Source organism: Staurois parvus, unplaced genomic scaffold (assembly GCF_062004578.1).
Source record: "Staurois parvus isolate SC_StPar_1 unplaced genomic scaffold, SC_StPar_1.0 ptg000096l, whole genome shotgun sequence".
In the NCBI taxonomy this organism is placed as follows: domain Eukaryota; kingdom Metazoa; phylum Chordata; class Amphibia; order Anura; family Ranidae; genus Staurois; species Staurois parvus.
Window position 1 is genome coordinate 3436203 of NW_028317892.1, and position 21326 is coordinate 3457528.

Genomic DNA, 21326 nt, shown 5'->3' on the forward strand with positions numbered 1-21326 from the left:
TGGTGTATAAGGCATACAGGTAGGTAAAGAACTTTAATGCAAGAAGAGACCTAGTTTGTCCTTTTTCTGCGTTTTAAAAATCCTGTTTGCAATTTTCTTTTTTTTTTCACCTAAAAGTTTCACTTTAAGGACTAATTGAATTGTGCAGATTATAGGACAAAGAATTTTCAACATTCTGTTAAAGGATAAAGTCACCTTTTGACAAAACTAATAAATGCAGTTTTTTTTTTTTTTGCAAACCTGTCTATATCTGCTTGCCTGTACATCCCATTTAGTCAAGCTGAAGCACTCTGACAGGAAGACTCAATGAACTACCACAGTGCACCACAGCGCCGTGGTAGTTCATTGAGTACTATAAGCAGACAGCTGCTAAGGCTGTCGGGGACTTGTAGTTTTCTCATTCCCAAAGGACTGTGAATGAGCTATGTGGCTGGGCAGACGAAGCCCTGCTTGGCTGCAGTTTTTAAAAAAAGTTTGACAGCTAGGGTGGGTAAAAGATCCCCTGCTAGCTGTCAAAGCGTGGGAGGGGGGGCCGTTTCTTTCATAACATGCTACACCCTGAATATGGGAGTAACTTGTTATGAAAGGTGAATTTATCTTTTAAGTAGAGATGGCCACACACTGACTGTCACCTGATCCTTGCTGAACTGGCCGAATTTCAATCAGTGTATGGCAAGCTTTAGGCACATTTTTTGAAACAGGTATTGCAGAAATGTCAAATTCACAAACCTGAAATAGCTAAAAAAAGAATATTTTAGATTTTTTTTTTGTTTCACAGTATTTGAAAATTATTCCCATGACTAAAAGATACATAAAGTGGTAGGCAAGGCTAATAAAATGCTTCCCCCCTCCTACCTATGCTGTATGCTGCTGATAAAAGAGAGTAATGTTTTTTTTTTTTTTCTTCTCAGTGATCTAGAAGCAACGGCTCCCCTGAGTGCTGGACAATAGAGCTGAATTCATGGAGCTGTGCTTCTGTAGGCTTCCTTTGCCCTGCTCACTGACACAGGGAAGCCACTTTTGCATCCCATGACTCTACCCAAACTGAATAAAAAACAGGTCTTTACACTGTTGTCTATTATAAATGCTGTGCAGCATAGGTAGGAGGATGGGGGAAGCAACTTGCCTACCAGGCACTTTCACCCCCTTCCTGCCCAGGCCAGTTTTCAGCTCTCAGTGCTGTTGCAATTTGAATGACTATTGCACAGTTATGCAACACTGTACCCAAAAATTATTATTTTTTTTTTTTTGACACATAGAGCTGTTTGGTATTTAATCGCCGCTGGGTTTTTAATTTTTTGCTAAACAAACTAAAACATTTTTTTTTCTTAGTTTTGGTTATAAAATTTTGCAAACCGTTTTTCTCTGGCACTAATATGCGGCGCTGCAGTGATGTCCTGGTGTGTAAATATAGTTGCCGATTACCAGCTATCCTCACGCTGTGACAGCATGAGGACCGTGCAGCCGATAACCAGCAACTGTATTTGCATTGTGATCAGCTGTGTCATTGGACACAGCTGATCGCATGGTAAAAGGGCACTGTGATTGGCCCTTTTACCATGTCATCCACAGGACACAGAGCACACCGGGGGTGCACGGGATGTGCAGTTCTGGAGTACGCCATATGACACCCTCCCGGAACAAGACGATCATGCTGTAGCAGTCATTTCGGCTATAGCCCAGTTATCAAGTGGTTAAGCAGCCTTTTATTGGCCTTTAACTGCACTTGAACCTTGTGTTTAAATGTTTTTTGTGAACTTGAGCTGAAATCTGGTATTGGGGTTCCTCTACGCTGCAAGGCTGTATTTGCTGTGCATCAAATTCCAGCTGGCATTGGCACTGTCTTCTTCCTGGCTCTCTGGCTGGTCGGCAGTGCCTCAGCATCATTGCTTACAATGTAGGGCTATTGACCCTGCATTGTATGTGTAGGTGGCACACCTGAAACCGTAGCTTACAGCGCTTTAGAGCGGCAACAGCGCTGGACCAGTTGCTTGGATAGAGGAAGTCTGCTGGAACCAGAAAAAGGACAAGTACTACTCTTTAATCCTCTACTCCTTAGACGTGAACCATAACTATACTCTCCTCAACTAACAGCAATCCAAATTTTTCTTTAGCAAAGACATGTAGCAGAGTACATTTTGGCCTAAATTTATGACTAAATTTAGATTTTTTTTATTTTTATACTGAACATGTTTAATAGCAAAAAGTCAAAAATATTTTTTTTCCCTCAAAATTGTCAGTCTTTTTTGTTTATAGCGCAAAAAATAAACGCGCAGACAATCAAATACCACCGAAAGAAAGCTCCATTTTATAGGGGGAAAAAAAGAACATAACTGTAATTTGAGTGTGGTGCTGCATTACTGCACAATTGTAAGTTAAAGTAACGCAGTGCCGTATCACAAAGAATGGCTTGGTCAGGAAAAATCCTCTGGAGGGCAAGTGGTTGACAAGCATTAAACCTTTGCAGTGTGGGTATTTAACCTTTGCAGCTTTATGGGGGCTAACTGTGCAGGATTTTGGTTGCAGGATGTAAATGAGCAGCTCGGAGATTGGTAGTTTAAGGGGAACCAGGCAACATGGATATGAGCAAGGTCTGAGCATTTGTTTGTGTAGTACTTGCGGGTGTGCACGTCAGTGCTATTAAAGTTCTAGAATGTAGGGGTGTGAAATTTTTTTTTTTTTTTTTAAAAACTACTTGTCCAAGGAACTAAATCGGGATCCCAGTCAACTTGTCCCTTTATGTCAATCCACTTTTTCTGATTAAAAAAAAAAAATTGCCAGAATTTTTTTTTTTTTTTTATGGCAGACGTGCTTTTAGGCATGTCTGTGGCTTTATGACAACTTAAATTCTAATGTTTTTAAATTTTTGCTGGAAAATGTCTTAGAACCCACAAACAATATCTATATTTATTTTTTTTAAAGTGAAGGCCCTAGAGACTAAATTGGTGAGTGTTGCAATTGTTATGTCACTAGATATTTGCGCAGCAGTTTTTCAATGCAATTTTTTTTTTTCATTTTACTACACTTTTGATTTTTAATGCAAAAAAACACAATACACAACCCAATGTTTTTGGTAAAATATAGGATGATGATTACACCGAGTAAATAGATACTAAATATGTTTCACTTTAAAATGGCACAAGGCCGTGCAGCGACAACAAACAATGTAAATTTTACTATCCATAGGTGCCACTAAAAGCCTTTACAGGTTACCATTTTGGATTTACACAGGGGGTCTTGTACTAGAATTACTGGCCATCTGACTTTTGCGGTGATACATGTATGTCCCATCACTGTTTGCGTGCACGCAGAACCAACTTGTTCATTCGACTTTGTGTATTAGAATGGGGGTGCTTAGAGTGTGTGTGTATGTATATATGTATGTATGTATATGTGTATATATATATATATATATCTCACACACACACATACTGTCGCTTTCATTTTTTTTTCACTTTTATTGCTGTCACACGGCAAGTAAACATCCCTTGTGACAGCAATAGACAGTGACAGGCACTCTTTATGGAGATATCTGTGGCCAAAAAGACCCCCAAATCCCTTCTTTGCCTTAAAAGCATTTGATCACAACAAAATTGGTGTGATCAAATGCTTTCCATTTTTAAAAATGTCGCCGTTTACATCCGGGGAAACCGGAAGTGATGCATGCCCATCAGTTCCGGTTTCCAATATTAGAGGTAGACAGTGGTTTTGGCCTCTATGGTCAGCCAGCAGAAGCGCCAGCTGGTTGATTGGGTGGGACAGGACTAGGGTTGTCACCTTTTATTCAAGCCAAACTTGACTACTTTAGTGGCAAAGGGGATTTTTTTTTTTTTTTGTACGCACTTTAAAGCTGTAAAATAGCCGGGACACCTTTTGGATTCTCCAAGGAGGGAGTGCCAGTAGGGCGGTAGCCGGTGCCAGTAGAACATTAAAATAGCCCATTCAAGTGAATGGGGGCTTCCAGCACTCATGTGCAAATGCATGCAGTTGGCTGTGCTGTTGTGGGGATTAAACAAGTGGTGAGGAGGTGACAGAACACCTCCTCACTGCCTGTCAAGTGCCCTGTGAAGAGCAATCTGAATGTGGATTGCTCTTCAGGGGGAACCATGTGTAAATGTGTCCTAAGGCTGTTCAGCTATTCCAGTATTTTCTGTGCAATCAGCAGGGAACTGGGGACAGGAACAGGACTACTGCTGAGTAACCTCTTGTCTGCTGCAATTACAAAAGCCAGGGGAAGGTACAGGACTATTTAACCCCTGGGCTCAAGTGCATACCTCTTGTAGTTCTCTGCACTGTTGAAGGTTTATGCAGTGGTTCCTGACCTCCACTAACCCTTTTGCAGCAATTCAGACAATTTAATTAATCTTGACTGTCCATTCACTGCTATACCACTCTGCCGGGGTATGGAATTGCCTTGAGCTGCAGCACAAGGATTACTCAGCCGGCGCCCGAAGTGTAGAAGTGAAGGTTGGGGACTGCTGCACAAGGATTAGACCGCTGTGTCTGACAAACATTAGTCCTGTTCTTCCTCTGGCCCCCAGCTGAGCAGATGGAGCCGAGATCCACTGTCCCTAGATGGGACGGCCCACAGATGGTGGTGGGAGGGGGGTTATCTGCCTCTCTAGACCCTTCTGTTTACCCATTGCAGGGCTAATTGTGGGAAAGAAACCTCTTGCCCAACGCCCGGAACTACATGTCCCGGGCGTCGGGCGATAGGGATGAAACATCCCTGAGAATGTGTGTCTTTCTCACTTTAATCCATTGATGTAGAACACTTGCAGGTTAACCTGCCCTCAGTTGTTTCAGGTAAGGGATTAACAGTATTTCAGCCTAGTGGGAAAACTTGATTGCCAGGCAGTTAGCATTTTTAAGACTTTAGAAATGGATGTTTTGTGTTGGGTATGACTACTGCACTGCTCTCTCATGAAGTAGATTTGTAATAGAATCACTTTTTAATATAAAATGTTGCTGTGTATTGAATGTTATCTGAATTTCAAGCTCTTTGGATGTTCATCTGTTTTGTCTAATATAAGTGGTATCTCTTGTCTGTCGTCAGCTCTAAGGTCTGAGCACAAATGTTGATCGTAACGTTATATATTAGAGAATTTTTGTCTTCCCACAGCTTTCAGGTCTTACAGAAGTGGTTCATTTTGTGTCCTTCATGTTGTGAGTTCTGCCTCTCTGCTGGTCATCTTTCCACAATTTCCTGTATTTGCTGAATTCTTTGCAGCTTCTCCTCTGCTGTTTATTTTCAACGTCTAAGAACTACATATCCCATGGTACCTTGTTGCCTGCAAACAGTGATTCCTGTACTAACTCCACCTTCTGAAACTCCTCCTCTCAGCACCTTTTGTACGTCAGAAGGCAGACTCTGTGAATGCTGCAACGCAGCAGTTCTTATTGACAAGACATGGTGATTGTGTCACAGAATTCAAGGAAGTAAATGTTTGAGATTCTTCAGAGTAATTTCCTAAAACTTCAAGATAAATTAGGAATAGCCTAGTAGTAATTGAAATGAAATACAAGACAAAATATGTATAAACTATTAAAAACCTGTCTATTAATTTAAAAAGTCCGGTAAACTTTTCTTGTTTGTAATAGTATTCTGAATACCTGATGGGAGCTGCCATGTCGCATACAGTCATGGCCAAAAATATTGGCACCCCTGCATTTCTGTCAGATAATGCACTACTTCACCCAGAAAAATTGTTGCAATTACAAATGTTTCGGCATTCTCCTGTTTTTCTTTTGTTTGCATTGGTATGACACAAAATAGCGGACAAAAGGCCAAATCTGGCACGTTCCGTGCAAACCCCCCCCCCAATTAGACTGGACAAAATTGGCACCCTCAATTTAATATTTGGTAGCACACTCCTTGGAAAAAATAACAAATCAATCGCGCTTCCTGTAGCCACCAATTAGTTTTTTTTACACCTCTCTATTGGAATTTAGGACAACTTTTTTTTTTTTTTTCCCCCCCCCACTTACTGCTCCAGGTCTCTCAGATTGGATGGGTTCCTTTTCCCAACTGCTTTTTTGAGATTTCTCCACAGGTGCTCTATGGAATTGAGATCTGGGTGCTTTTTTGCTTTTTTTTTTTTCTTTCACCCATGTCCAGGGAGATTAGCTACAGTGCCATAGGCTGTAAACGTCTTGACAATGTTGTGCACAGTGAACACAGGAACATTAAGATCTCTGGAGATGGGACTTGTAAACTTGAGATTGTCCATGTTTTCCACAATTTTTGTACTCAAATCATCTGACAATTCTTTGTTGCTCTTTCTCTTCTCCATGCTCCATGTGGCACACAGAGACACGTAGCAGAAAGGTTGAGTCAATTTTTCACCATTTTAACTGGATGTAATTTCTATATTGTCAGCACCTGTTAATTGATACAGGTGAGTTTTAATTACAAATTACAGGAGCATCGCAAACATGGAATGCAGTTACTTCTTACAAGTTTGAAAAAAATGGCAATAACTTTGTCCAGTCCATTTTTAGAGTGTTGTGTGAAATGTCAGATTTAGCTTTTTGTTTCTCCACTGTTTTGCTTCATACCAACACAAACAAAAGAAATACAAGTGAGAATGTCTAAACATTTGTAATTGCAACTATTTTCTGAGTGAAGTGATGCATCAACCTGACAGAAATGCATGGATGCAAATATTTTTGGCCATGACTGTATTTGTCACGATAGCATTTCATCTTGACTTTGTGTATTATATTTTTTTAGTTTTGGACAATGCAGGGATATGTTAGTACCCCTTTGATGTTTTATGGCTGTCCTGGGGCTTGATTAGAGATCTCCCTTAAAGCTGGCCATACATGGATCGAAATTTTGGCCTGTTCAGCAGGTACTGGCAAATGTAGGTCATCCCTGTTTGACAGCTCGATTGATATCTGTCGAACAGGAATGTTGGAAAACTTCTCGATCAGTGGCTGCATATAAAATGTTCTCTCTATCGATTGCTGAGACCAGGTGGGGCCAAAGACAAGGGGGTACCTGAAGGAGAGGTGCAAGGGCCAGATGAAATGGCCTGGAGGGTCAGATTCGGCCTACAGGCCTTGTTTGACACCTATGACCTATTTCCTCCTTTTATTCATCCTTGGGGGAGAGGGGCGGGCATTTTTTTTTTTTTTACCAGAGTGGAGGTAGAAGGTATTTTCCAACATAAGTAGAAACCCTCCTGATTCTAAACCTTTCTCATACTATCCAAATTTTAGAAAAAGGTTTGGCCATCATGACTGGGATGCTTAAAACTATTGGTACTATACAAAACTTGTACAATAATATTTTAACAGCCTATGTGCAGTGGTGAGCCATCTAATTCATCAGGAAGTCACAGTCCTCTCCCGATTCCAAGATGGGGGCATCAGGGAACCGCAGCGCTGAGAAGACTTTGCTGCAGGGAGCACGTGCTGGATTCCTTGGACTGGTCAACCAATTTTTAAGTCAGCAGTTAGTGCTGATAGCTACTGATTTATTTATATATATATATATATATATATTTTTTTTTTTTTTTTTTGACTCTTGCATTCGGCACTCCTGTCACCCGTTTTCTAACGACTGCGGGCTAAAGTTCGCTGTTGTCATAAGCCGGTTCAGAATGGAGAAAGATCACAACTTTAATGTGTTACTAAACCACAACGGTAAAATCCATCTGTATATGCAGTAAAGCATACTTGTTATCATGCTTGTGGAATTTGAGAAGGTAATTCTCTGCATTGTGTAAAATAGATGTTTAATCCTGTCTTCTCTGATCCTCCACTTCTTCCACTAGGGGGCAGAGTAGAGATTGGTGACTGATCATCACCAGCTCTCTGCTCACAGAGCACTGAGAACTGAACTATCCTCGATGTTTGATTGCTCAGTTCTCAGTCTTTGAGCCAGGGGGGGGAGACAGACAGACGCAGCATCTGCTCAATGCTGCATCCACCTAGATAAGTATGATTTCCAAAAAAAAATAAATAAAAACTCTTGAGGGCTAGTTCATACCAGCTGCAGTCCAGTGCATGTTTTTGCATCAAAAATGCATGCACCATGTTTTCCATGTATTCCAATGGCCCTAGTTCACGCCAGGGTAGTCAATTCCAATCAGTTTCCGGTGCAGGAAAAAAAAAAAGTAGAACATGCTTCACTTTCTACACAGAACTGTACAGGAACATGGCAAATTGCACCGGAACGGAGTGTGGTGTGAACTGTAAGTAAAAACGCATCCGGTGTGCATTTTTGTGGTGTGAACTGTCCCTTAATACTGTGGTATAGTTTGAAAGAGTACAGTGTGTGGTTTAGTACATGGCTTCATAATGATGGGAACAACAAACTGTCTTGTCCTGTTTCAGCATGACTTTTTTTTTTTTTTTCCTTCAGTTTAATTCACATCAAAATATAGCACATTCTTCTTAAGGCAAGTTTTTCTGGTGATGGAGATTAAAAAAAAAAAAAAAGATCCATTTGTTAAAACGCCTTTAAACAAGCTTCAGGTACATTAACCCTTTTTCTGAGTAATCAGCTGTTGTAAAGGGTAAGATGAATGTCTTTTCTATGTACTCCTGGGAAGATTTTGCTTTTAAGACAGGTCAGGGGGAGGGAGGTGGGTATTTAACTCCTCTCCTGCCAGGTACACATTGTAGCAGTGCAGTCCCTTGTGTCACTTGTCAACCTTCAACAAACTCCCCCCAAATCCAGCTGCTGCTGGGTGCATTTAGTACCCCACCCCCTGCTTCTGCCCATCCCCCACACCCACCCTGGCCCGTCTGTCTGCACTGTCACTTCCTGGACACGCTGCGCCCAGCCTGTATAAAGACAGAGGATGCTGGGTAACTTAAACTATGTGTTGGTGAGGATCACATGAGCATTTCACTCTGCGTTTCTTTTGTTATCCACACTACATAGAGCAGGTTTATTACCTTTCCTTTTTCACTTGCATCACTGTGATCACATTGAAGACAATTGATGCAGTTGGTACTAAGTGTCTGTGAGGTATGTTTTAACCTACTGAGTACAAAACGTCAACGTTGCACTGCATCAGTGTTTAGGCTGTAAATAGGTCATATTCTTGTGCATTTATGTCGTACAACAAGCACATTCCTACCAAGTATCCTTTAAAATGTGACTTTCAGCTCAGGTTTTTTGTGGACTTTTGTGATCTAAAATAATTTGCCATAGCCAAGCAAACACAAATACAAACTTTTTAAACTGTATGTGGAGTGGGATCTAAAAATATATTTTTTTTTCCTTCCTAAAAATTTTCTGGTATTCAGTGAATTTTAAATTGCTGAAAGCGATTTTTAAACCTGCTGCATTAGTTTTCTTTTTTTTAGGCTTTTTTGCATCTGTTTCGCCCTGGTGATCTGGCGAGCAACATACCTCATGTATTGGAGTGCCCCCACTTTGGATGAATAAGCACAGGGACACCTTTGGACAGCAGCATTGTCAGTCTGCAGGGAGGGGAGTCTTGGTTTGGCTTCAATTTGCGAGTTATCTAAATCTGCTAATGTCCAACTCACACTTTTAAGCAGTTACAGGAAGCTTTTTTTTTTTTTTGGGTTAAAGATTTTACAAAAGTAAAAGATCATTTCCAGCACCCTTGTCAGTGGTAAATAGTGTCTCATCTCTGTAATTGGTTTGATACATCTGCAAGAAAGCTTGTTCTTTTGAAAAATCGACTTACTGGCCTGATCATCAGATGAAAATAGAAGAAAGGAAGCCTAAAGAGAAACAGAAACCAAAACAATCATGCAGCCATCTCCTCTAAGAAAAGTAACCTGCAACATAATGTTTGCTTTTGGCTTTAATCCCACTATAAAGTGATATCAAAGGCGTTTTTTAAAATAACGTCATATTTGCATGCTCTGTGTAATAGTTTTGCGCAGAGTAGCCCCGATCCTCCTCTTCTTGGGTCAATGGCTCCCACTTCTGTCTCCGCCAATGAGGGAGAGTCCTGGGAGTGCCGAGACTCTTGTGCACATCGCTGGATTTAATTTAACTAACCATTTCTTGGGAAACCTCAAACAGCCAAGTGTGATTACTATGGTATCCAAATTCTTGAAAACCATATCGCTGTAATGTATATGCAGTTTATTCAAAATTAGTGTAGGTAAAGTCTCCAGAAGAAAGAGTCACATTATGACACTTTGCTGCAAATCGAGCCCTCCAGTGCAGCACTGTCATGGCTTCCTTGGCATTTCCATCTTTGTTCGGTCATGTTCCGAGGTGAATATCTGACTGCTTAAATGACTGGGCTGCGGTGATGTCGCATCCATGCATAGACACAGGACTCTCATCGCCATGGCACACCGAAAGGACCATGTCCTGAGTTGTGCAAGACAAGGTGGGCATTTATGACAGAGACCTCCAGGGTCTCTTCTGTTTTAAAAACTGCTGATAGGCAGGGTTTTTATCAGTTTAACATCACTAAAGCTTTTCTTTTTTTTTTTTTTTTTTAAGTTATTTTTCCCTATTAGGGAAATAACCCTCCCTATTTGTCCCGTTTACTATTATCCGTGAAAGTAAGAAAAAACTAATTTTGGGTTGTCCCCAGAAAAGTTAGAGGGGGAAATCTTCACAATGGGGGCACTAGTGCCTGATGACCAGGGAGTCCCTGAGGAATTCCCTTAATTTGCAATGATTTCCTCTCACTTCCTGTTTTGCTATGGTACAGGAAGTGAAGGAAAATCTCCTCAATGGGACACAGATTGTGGGAAAAAAAATTCTGACAGAGGTTATGACCTTCCCTTGCTCTATGCAAAATTTAAAAAAAAAGCTTTGCCTATAGCTCTACTTTTTAAGCAGAGTCTGTTTCTGTATCTGATCTTTTTAATATTGACTTCTTTTACAAACATCTTGTACTAGCATATATTGCTTCAAAATGTTACACAATGCAGTTTTAAATCTTGTGCTGGAATCTGTAGCACAGTTAGTACTTTCTTGCAGCTGCAGTTCAGCTTCTTCTGTATATTGTAAATTTGTAGCAGGTTACAGGCAACATGTGAGGTTTAGGTCTTGTTCACCTGGCATACTACAACGTACACCCATGCCAGGGCCAAGTACATCCACTTTAACCTGAGGAAGTACAGGTCCTGAAGTGGTTAAAAAAAACAACTTTGTGAACCTTTTAGGGATTTCATTGCTTTTGAGTGAGAAATACCTTCTCAACTGTGATCTGATCAACTGACACAATGCGGTTTTCTTATGAAAATATGGCATGTTTGCTAGAATACCTAGTTTGAACAGAGCGTAATAGATAAAGGAAATGTGAACCCTGATTGGCAGCCTCAGCTAAAACATTTCTGTAGGCTGGTGATCAAACCTGCCAGAGGTAAGGAGGTACTGAACTACCTGCTTTTCTATCAGATTATAGTGTTTTTTGGTCAGGCTGAAGTTGAAACTTTGACTTTTGCCATTCTAAAATGTTTTATGAGGTTTAAAAACCTTTTGGTTTACTCCTATGTATTCTATTGCTGCCAGGTTGCTGGTTTCAACTTTTTAGATCAGACATCTGCTCAAAGACAATAAATAATCAGCAGAAAATAATTCCCCAAATCAGGTGCCAGAGAACAAGTAAATGCACATATTAAAGTTCAATGTATGCAAGTCCACATAGCACTAGGGCATGCTCTTGAAGCTGTAGCAGGCTCTGGATGAAATGCAATAAGAAAGACAAAAGCGCCTCTAAGTGCAGTATAAGGACATTTAATGCGGACCAATAAAAAATCACTCCCATGGTGGAAGAATTAAAAAGGCTCATCAATATTGGAGTATCAAGAGAAGTCCTCGACGGGTAAGCTGCGATCTGCACCTGGGAAGAGTGTGTGTGTCTCAGCAGATGGACGGTGGAATGCACCTTGGAGGGCAACGTTGGTGTCAGTGTGATGACGCGAAGAAGACCAGCATGCAATGCGGTGCGTTTTGGAGCCATTACCATATCAGCCTATGCTTGAGAAGGGAGCGAGCTTGCCATCCATAGGCTTTGCTCATGCACAGAAAAATGTTGCATTGCATGCTGGTTCTCGTCACGTCATCACGCTGACACCAATGTTGCGCTCCAAGGTGCAGTCCATCGCCCATCTGCTGAGTGACACAAGCCGGCCGGCTCTTTCCATCTAGAGTCTCCCCAGATGCAGATCGCAGCTTACCCAGCGAGGACTTCTCTTGACACTCCATATTGATGAGTCTTAATTCTTTCACTATCTGAGTGATTTTTTTATTGTTTCGCATTAAATGTCCTTATACTGCACTTAGAGGCGCTTTTTTCTTTCTTACACTGACATCTGCTGTAGAATTTCCTGATACACACCAGCAGCACATCTTTATTGCAATGACTACAGGTCTTTTAGGCAGCAAGGCATCCCCATCACACAATTCCCTTTTCACCATGCTACACAGGTGGGATGAGTCTTTGTGTCAAGTAAGCAGTGTTTTATCAAAACAGAATGCAAGTCTTCAACAATCCTTTTGTGGTTTACAATCTGGAGAGCTTTATAAGCCTTTTTTTTTTTTTTTTTTTTCTAAAATATTTAATTGGATCATGTTGCATGTTTAGCAAAATCCTGCTATAAAGAGCTGTCATTTTTTCCCTAAACAGGCAGTCAAACCCAAACTTTAAACTGGATAAGACAGTTGAACCCAGTTGCCTTTTATACACGATGTCCTTACTTTGGGGTTTGCATATATTTTTGCCTGAATGACCCTGACTGTTTTAAAGCGATTCTGTCAACCATTTCAAGAGCACTGGTAACTACTGCCTGACAAGAGGTCCTTCGTGGCCTTGAAAGATCGCTACTTTTGTGTGACTAATGTTGCTGGTAATATATAACTTTTTGGACTTTTACTTTGATGGCACCATCTGTTATTTCACCTAAGCACCTGTTTATTTTACGGTCTGTAGTTATATAAAGTGTGCTGGATCCTCCAGGTTTTTGGACCGACACAAGGTGCCAGAATCCAGTGTCCATCTTTAATGACTTGCATGAAGATCAGAACTAACAAACTTATTTGTAAGCATTTACATTATGGTGGTTTCAATAAATTAACTGGTGTGTTTTTTTTGTGAGTGTAGATTAACTAGTTCATTTGTGGCTATCACTAAATTTTAATCTCTTCATGTGTGTAGTTGGAAGAGTTGCTAAGCTATGGGACCTTATCTGCCTCTACCCCCCCCCCCCCCCCCCCGCAGTGCCGTTTCAAACATTTGCAAATTCTTCTCCCTAGTTTTCCTGACCTCAAAATAATTGCTACACTTAGCCCATGTTTGGCTTTACCTGCAGTTTTTTCCTTTTTGAGAACTTTGATGAATTACTTTGATGAGCAGCTGTACCTTGTGTCCTGGTCCATTGCGCTAATATCTGCTCCATCTTGCAAGAAAATTAAATTTATGACCACTTAAATATACTGTGTTTCCCTGAAAATAAGGCCATGTCTTATATTTTTTTGGGCTTAAAAAAAACACACTAGGTCTTATTTTCGGGGTAGGTCTTATTTTTTTTAATGTACAGGCGTGGACAGGGGGTGCAGAGGTGAGCTGCAGGCAGTTGTGGTGAGGGTTACTATAGAGAGGGTCGGCTGATGCCAGATAACAGTTGTGAGCTGTAGTCAGGTGTTGCAGAGGTGATTTGACAGGTGAGTTTCAGACAGGGTGCAGAGATGAGCCACAGACAGGGTTCAGGGGTGAGTTGCAGACAGGGGATGCAGAAGTGAGCTTCGGGTCCTATCTTCCCACACAGTGCACCAAGCTCACTCACCACTCTGCCTCTTCCCCACTAGCCAGTGATCACCCCTGGGGCATTGGCTTCCATGCATTAGGCTGCAGGGTGAGATGCCCCGCCGTAAATACACTGATACTGTTCCTTCCCTGTCCCACAGTGAGTACAGAGGTAGGGGGTTCTGTGGGAGCAGATAGTGCTGTTACAAGAGGGGTTGTCACTTGGAAACACACAAGCGGTGTTTCTGTGCTTATAGGAGACAGTAGATATTGGTGTATACAGGGCCAGTGCCAGAGGTGGTGGAACAGCTGATCACAACTAGATCTTATTTTCAGGGTAGATCTTATACTTCAGCAATTCCCAAAAACAGTAATAAGTCTTTTATTTTTGGGGAGACAGGGTAGTTGCATAGTTTTAACCTGCTGCTTTCTTTCTAGGTAGAATTGAGCCAGGCCTGTAACGGGATTTGTGTGATTGGTATGTAGGTGTTACATGGAGAACAGGAAAATTGATTTTATAAAGATTTTATTGTTGGACACCATCTCCCTTTTCTCTCCCCCCTTCATGTAAATTGTGTGTGTATGTACAGGTGAAACTCGAAAAATTAGACTATCGTGCAAAAGTTCATTTATTTCAGTAATGCAACTTAAAAGGTGAAACTAATATATGAGACTCATTACATGCAAAGCAAGATTGTTCAAGTTGTGATTTGTCATAATTGTGATGATTATGGCTTACAGCTCATGAAAACCCCAAATCCACAATCTCAGAAAATTAGAATATTACATGCAATCAATAAAACAAGGATTGTATATAGAACAATATCGGACCTCCGAAAAGTATAAGCATGCATATGTACTCAGTACTTGGTTTGGGCCACTTTTGCAGCAATTACTGTCTCAGTGAGGCGTGGCATGGAAGCTATCAGCCTGTGGCACTGCTGAGGTGTTATGGAAGACCAGGATGCTTCAATAGCGGCCTTCAGCTCTTCTGCATTGTTTAGTCTCATGTCTCATCATCTTTCTCTTGTCAGTGCCCCATAGATTCTCTATGGGGTTCAGGTCAGGCGAGTTTGCTGGCCAATCAAGCACAGTTATATCACGGTCATTGAATCTGGTTTTGGTGCATTTGGCAGTGTGGGCAGGTGCCAAGTCCTGCTGGAAAATGAAGTCAGCATCCCCATAAAGCTCGTCTGTGGAAGGAAGCATGAAGTGCTCCAAAATCTCCTGGTAGACAGCTGCGTTGACCCTGGACTTAATGAAGCACAGTGGACCAACACCAGCAGATGACATGGCTCCCCAAATCAACACAGACTGTGGAAACTTCACACTGGACTTCAAGCATCTTGCAGTGTGTGCCTCTCCATTCTTCCTCCATACTCTGGGTCCTTGGTTTCCAAATGAGATGCAAAAGTTGCTCTCATCAGAAAAGAGGACTTTGGACCACTGAGCAACAGACAAGGTCTGTTTTTCTTTAGCCCAGGTAAGACGCTTCTGACGTTGTTTGTTGTTCAGGAGCGGCCTGACAAGAGGAATACGACATTTGAAGCCCATATTCAGGTCCGTCTGTGTGTGGTGGCTCTTGATGCACTGACTCCAGCCTCAGTCCACTCCTTGTGAAAGTCCCCAACACTTTTGAATGGCCTTTCCTGACAATCCTCTCCAGGCTGCGGTCATCCCTGCTGCTTGTGCACCTTTTTCTTCCACACTTTTCCCTTCCACATAACTTTCTATTAATGTGCTTTGATACAGCACTTTGGGAACATCCAACTTCTTTTGCAATTACCTTTTGAGACTTTCCCTCCTTATGGAGGGTGTCAATGATGGTTTTCTGCACAACTGTCAGGTCAGCAGTCTTTCCCATGATTGTGATTCCTACTGAACCAGACTGAGAGACCATTTAAAGGCTCAGGAACCCTTTGAGGTGTTATGGCTTAATTAGCTGATTAGAGTGGGACACTTTGAGCCTAGAATGTTGCACCTTTTCACAATATTCTCATTTTCTGAGATTGTGGATTTGGGGTTTTCATGAGCTGTAAGCCATAATCATCACAATTATGACAAATCACGGCTTGAACTATCTTGCTTTGCATGTAATGAGTCTATCTCATATATTAGTTTCACCTTTTAAGTTGCATTACTGAAATAAATTAACTTTTGCACGATATTCAAATTTTTCAAATTTCGTGTGTGTGTGTGTGTGTGTGTGTGTGTGTGTGTGTATGTATATATGTGTGTGTGTGTGTGTGTGTGTGTGTGTGTGTGTATGTATATATGTGTGTGTGTGTGTGTGTGTGTATCTATATTCACGGCTCACCTATTCCAATGTTTAAATGTTACACCCAGAAAATATCTGTTAAGTGCAGCATGTTTTCTGTGTGCATTTGTCATGGTAAGATGCATCTCAAGCCTTAGCAATAATGTCCATCCAAAACAACCCTACCCCCCCTTACCTAACCCTGGGGCTGCATTATATGTAAGCATTCTCCTGGACATTAACTTCTTATGTATTGTGTGCTGCAGTTTTGGCATATTTGTACTCGTTCAAATGTTTGACCACTTTCCCAGTCATAATTTAAAGTTTATGTAAGCCCCAACCATGCACTTATTTCCTCTTTTGATCTGTTAACTGAAATCTTGAAATGGATATATTTTATCTTAAATGCAAGACCATACCTGTTAATCATGTCAAATCCAAATCTGCCCCTTTTGTGATCGCAAGGAAATGACTTTGCCCTCCCAGTTCTTATTTTGGAACTACAGGATGATTTGTCTTTTTTGTTGTGTAGATGGAAGTGTGGAAATGGTTGTGTAGTTTAGCAAAAGAAAACTGAGCAGGGCTGACACCACTGTCAGCAAAAATGTTTTGTGTTCTCAGCCCACAACAAGAAATTAGTAGCCAAGTGCATTTCTGGTAGATGACTGGGTATTTTTCTGTACTCTCCAGGTCTTTAAAGCATGTTGGGGCAAAATTAAAAAAAAAAAAAAGAGAGCAAACAAGGCACACACCCCTAGTGCATTATTCAAGGTTTATTATAGTATAAAAAGGGATGGAAAATACTCACAAACATAGCATAAATGTACAGCTTAGTAGAATGGTGGAGATGGCCACAACAATGGTGGGGTGTCCGACTGTCAGTGTGGTCGGCTAGCTGACGCATTTCTGGGACGAGTCCCTTTCCTCAGCTCTGAGTAGTGTTGCGCTTTAATGGTCCCATGGTCTTCTGGGACATGTGACAGGTCCCAGAAGACTATGGGGAGGGAGGACAGCTTCTGATCACCTAGACGAATGCAGCGGAAGTGAGAACCTGTCAAAATCAGGTTGGGTGTGGCCAGGTTCTGATTAAAAAGCTGCAGGCTTATGAATCTGAAGTGACCAGGCTGTTGGCCACAACCTGGACCAATTTTCTCATCCTAGTGTAGTGCAAGCAGGTTTGATCGGCAGGTATTTGTGGGACAGTGCGTTTAACACACATTGACATGTATTTTGTTTGAGGCAGCACATTTATTGGAATGGGCTATAATCACAACTGGGCAAAAGGCAGACCTGCTGCATTTTTGCTAACTTCTCAAAAAGCTCATTGCCTGGATCTAAGGTTCTGACTTTTCTCCTTTATGGATGTGTGTATTTGAATTTGAAGTTCTCTATTTGCATACTTGTTTCACATCAGTGGCTCAAAGGATTGAAGCAAGAGGGTTAGGATAATGGGTGGAGAAAACATTCTGCACACCACTCCACTATCGGCTATCATAAGACCAGATAGATCTGATGAGTGTGTTTTTCACCAAATTCTCTCATCTGTGTCACAACAGAAACTAAAGTGGTTCTAAAGTAAAGACATTTTTTTACCTTTTAATGTGTTTTCTGCATTAAAGGGTAACTCCACTGTTGTGGTGGAAATAAAATGGCAAATTTTAAAAAATATAGTGCATGCAATTGCTAAACAAGTCTTATTATAATTGACTTATTAAAAATCTTTCCTTTTCAATCTGCACTTTAATTTTCTGTAAAATGCAATGTTATATGGCAACCTGGAGCATTCTGTAAAAAGATGGTGTACAGAACACCCCCGATAAATGTCATTTCCTGCTAATTTGGTTCACTGATTTCACAGAAGTCTGAACTAAGATGCAAGTCAGATTTTGGGCATCTCCTGCAACAAGGAATAACATGTCTAAAGGGATGCAGACCCTGTAATCTTCCTTCTTTTAGAGCCCTGCAGGTGCAGCAGCTGATTGATAATTATAAAATCACTGCCACACAGATTCACTCAGAACATGGGCACAAACTGCTATTTCTTCAGAATTGCAAAAGGTAGGAATTTGCAACAGTTTAAAATCCCTGCTGTCGGTCAACTCCTGTGAGGGAGCAGGGACCGTAACCAAACCAGTCGTTCTGTGTGTATCTATGGACACACACAGCCTGGCTCAGGAATGTGCCTGCACAAGTACTCCCTTAGCACATGGCTTGCTGAGGGGCCACTCAGAAGAGGAAGAGCAGATGGCACTCGAGGGTGACCAGTAAAAATAACCTTTCAAGCCACTTTAAGATTCTTTAGAATGGGCATTGTTTGGAGCAATGTTGGGGTTTTTTGTTTTTTTTGGTTATCCCATGCTCACTGTATCTTTATTCTTGTTCTTGGTTGGGAGTAGTGCTTTTAGATGAGGTCTTTGCTCCTGCTATAACTTATCCACTTCAAATTTTGGGCTTGATGTGTTATCTTCAGAGATGTTCTGCATACCTTGTGTGATCTGTAACTTTAGAATCCAGCAATCTAGGCTGTGCCGAATTCCCAGTCCTCTGTGCACTTTGGTTTTCTCCCAGTAGTCACTATGGGACACAGTGTGACATAAGTGCTACCAAACCACAACAGAAGTGCGACAGGAGGACCATAAATTTGGTGGTCAGTAACAACTAGAAGTATTGAATATCATCTTTGCAAGGGTTCTTTAGAATAGAGTAGAGAATTGTGAAAACACCTGCCAATTTTTTTTCCTGTGTGTGTACAGTTGGGGAAATTTCCCTCCCTTCCTCTCCCAGAGACACAATGGAAAGTTAGAAGAAATCTCCCAAAGTAAAGGGAATTCCACTCTTTCACAGTTCTTGGAGCAGGTTTTACAGTAGGAAGATTTCCCCTTACCCTGAGAATAATTGAAACAATTTGGATTTACCGTCACATTCATTCTGGGTGACAATGGTCACCACTAAAATAAGAGAAGTGAATCTCACTAATGGAGAAACAAATGGCAATAAAAACTTTACAAAGGGGCTGACCCTTCCCCACCCTGTTCTAAATAAATTTAAATATATAGCAATTTGCCTAGAGATACCCAAGTGTTAAGGTAGGGGTGTGGAAAGTTAAATAAACTTGTTTTGGATAGAGCAGTAAGGGGTTAGAATTTCAGTTGGATTTATTGCCCACTTTGTCCCCAGTAGTGATATGCCCCCTTTTTTGTTTGTCATGGTGACCATTGTGATTATTGGAGGAGGGAATATTTCTAAGAATAGATATAATACCCACATTCTAAAATGTATTTCCTAGCTGCTCAATTTCAGCAGCTGGCTGGGGACTTATAAGTAATATGGATCCCATAGTTTAATCTTCCCAACTTTGGCTTATTTCATACTTGGAGATGGCTTTGCTGACTCTTCACGTCTCATGCCCTACTGTAGACCTCCTGCGCAGTGTCTGGGGTGCTTTGAAATCATTGTTGAATGTTACAGGTTTCCTAGAGTTTACTCCCTTTATGGCATAACCCTATATATCGTGAATTGGGTAAACTGCAGGGGTTTCATGAGTGGAGGAGAAAGGGTGTCCTTTATTTTTGCTCAATTATTCTCAGGAGACTCATTTAAATCCTATGACCAGTTGTGCTCCCAGTTCTCGCTGTCTCATAAGCAATTCTATCAATAGTTAAAACTTCAGCACGATCCAAATTCAAAAACGCAAGAAACCGAGAAGGTGCCAGCTTTGCGAGCATCAGACCGTTTAAAGTGACGATAAGTATTTCAGACTTTAGTTCTGCATTAACACTGGCATGGGTGCTTACTGTGGTCATCTTTTATTCTGTAGTTAAAACTTTTACAGATAAGTTTGTTTTGATTGAGAATGCTTAAGAGAACATAAAATAAATCCAGCATACAATGTTCATAGACATGAGTATTGGGAATGGTTAAAACCTTTAGGGCTCTTGCTCACAAGTGCCTGAGCTCTTACACCGTAAATTCTGGTTTTCCCTGCCTGGGGAAGCCCTGGTCCTGCGTATAGCTGCCCATGGACATGATTGGCTGTGTACAGCTTTATTTGTGGGAATACATCTATGTGCAATATCAGTGTTTAGGCGAGTACCCAAATACAGCCTAAACATTTGGCCTATTCATGAAAATTGAACAAAATTTGTGTGACCTTGTGACACCATCTGGCTCAACAAAGGTCGACTAATAAATTATTAAAAGAGCCGAGCAGAAACAAAGCCCATCCGCTGCAATCACTGTGGGTACATTGATTGCTGTGGGTGCCAGCAGTGCGATTCGTCCATCCATGTGGTTTAGCTCCGATGGGGAAATCAAGTGTATGTGACCTTAATAGTGGTCTTAATTGGTGCTTTTTGGTTTGTTAAAGTGGAAGAAAAGCCTAACTACATCTAAAAATGTTCCCCTCTTCTTCAACCTATCTTGCCTAAAAAAGATCTGTATACTTGCCTTTAATCTGCTCTGGTCACATGACCTTGCAGCACTGTGGAAGTGCTCAACGACTCTGAATTCTGGGAGCCATCATGTGACCCATAGTCGCCCATGACCCAGCTGTTGTTGGCACTCCCTTCTCTCCCCTGAAACAGCCACTCACTGACACAGGTAAGTCAGGCCTGTGGGATAACTTAATCAGACCAGAGTGGATTAAGTTCTTTTTTTTTTTTTTTTGTATTGGGTTTACTTAAAAGCACACTTTCACCCTAAATTAACTTTAGTTTTGCTTTGCTGCCTCCTCCTCTCCCCTCACATTTTTGGATTTTTTTTTTCTATTTAATGGATGTTTTTTTCTTCTGCTGCAAAACCTAGGTGAAAATTATGTTCTTGCCTCCCTCCCAGATTCTGCATCTGTAGATATCCCGCAGGGCTTCTGGTTTAAGGAGAGCCTTGCGGCACGCATGTTTGTGCATGCATGGGTTTCCCTGAGCATGTGCAAAGAAGGGCCTTTATGGAAGTGTCAGAACTGCTAAGTTTGTGCATGTGCAGAAAATTCCCCACATTCTCAATGAATATGAAAATGGCGACACCGGGGAGTGGGGAAAGCCAAACAAAATGACTGAAGTTCCTTTCTAAATCTGAAAGTAATATTCTGGACAGCCAGCTAGCAGATTTAAAAATTTTGTCTTCAGTGGTACCCTACCTGCTCATTTTAATTTAGTTTTTTATAGTAAGGGGGTTACTAATGCTGATATTTCATAGTTCCCTGGCTGCAATGGTTATTCAACAGCATCAGTATTTTAGTCCCAAGCCCTAAAATAGGCATACAGATCAGGAATCCTGACTTTTCCTGTCAGCAAGTGACAGCCACCTAACTTGTTGAAGCCTCCATATCCCTCACTACAGGATTCCATTAATATTTCTGTGTAGATATG

At 41.2% G+C, this 21326-nt stretch overlaps 1 protein-coding gene across 4 annotated transcripts in view; it reads left to right on the forward strand.

Annotated features, from left to right (window-relative positions):
• Positions 1-21326, forward strand: part of GATAD2A (GATA zinc finger domain containing 2A) — a 112357-nt gene that overhangs the window by 48830 nt on the left and 42201 nt on the right. Inside the window, exon 1 of one of the 4 annotated variants that reach the window (XM_089670830.1) lies at positions 8965-8983. The exons of the other annotated variants lie outside the window; for them this stretch is intronic. The gene's annotated coding sequence lies outside the window, so the exon portion shown is untranslated. Of the gene's footprint in view, positions 1-8964; positions 8984-21326 lie in introns of those variants that run through there. 4 annotated transcript variants of the gene reach the window in all.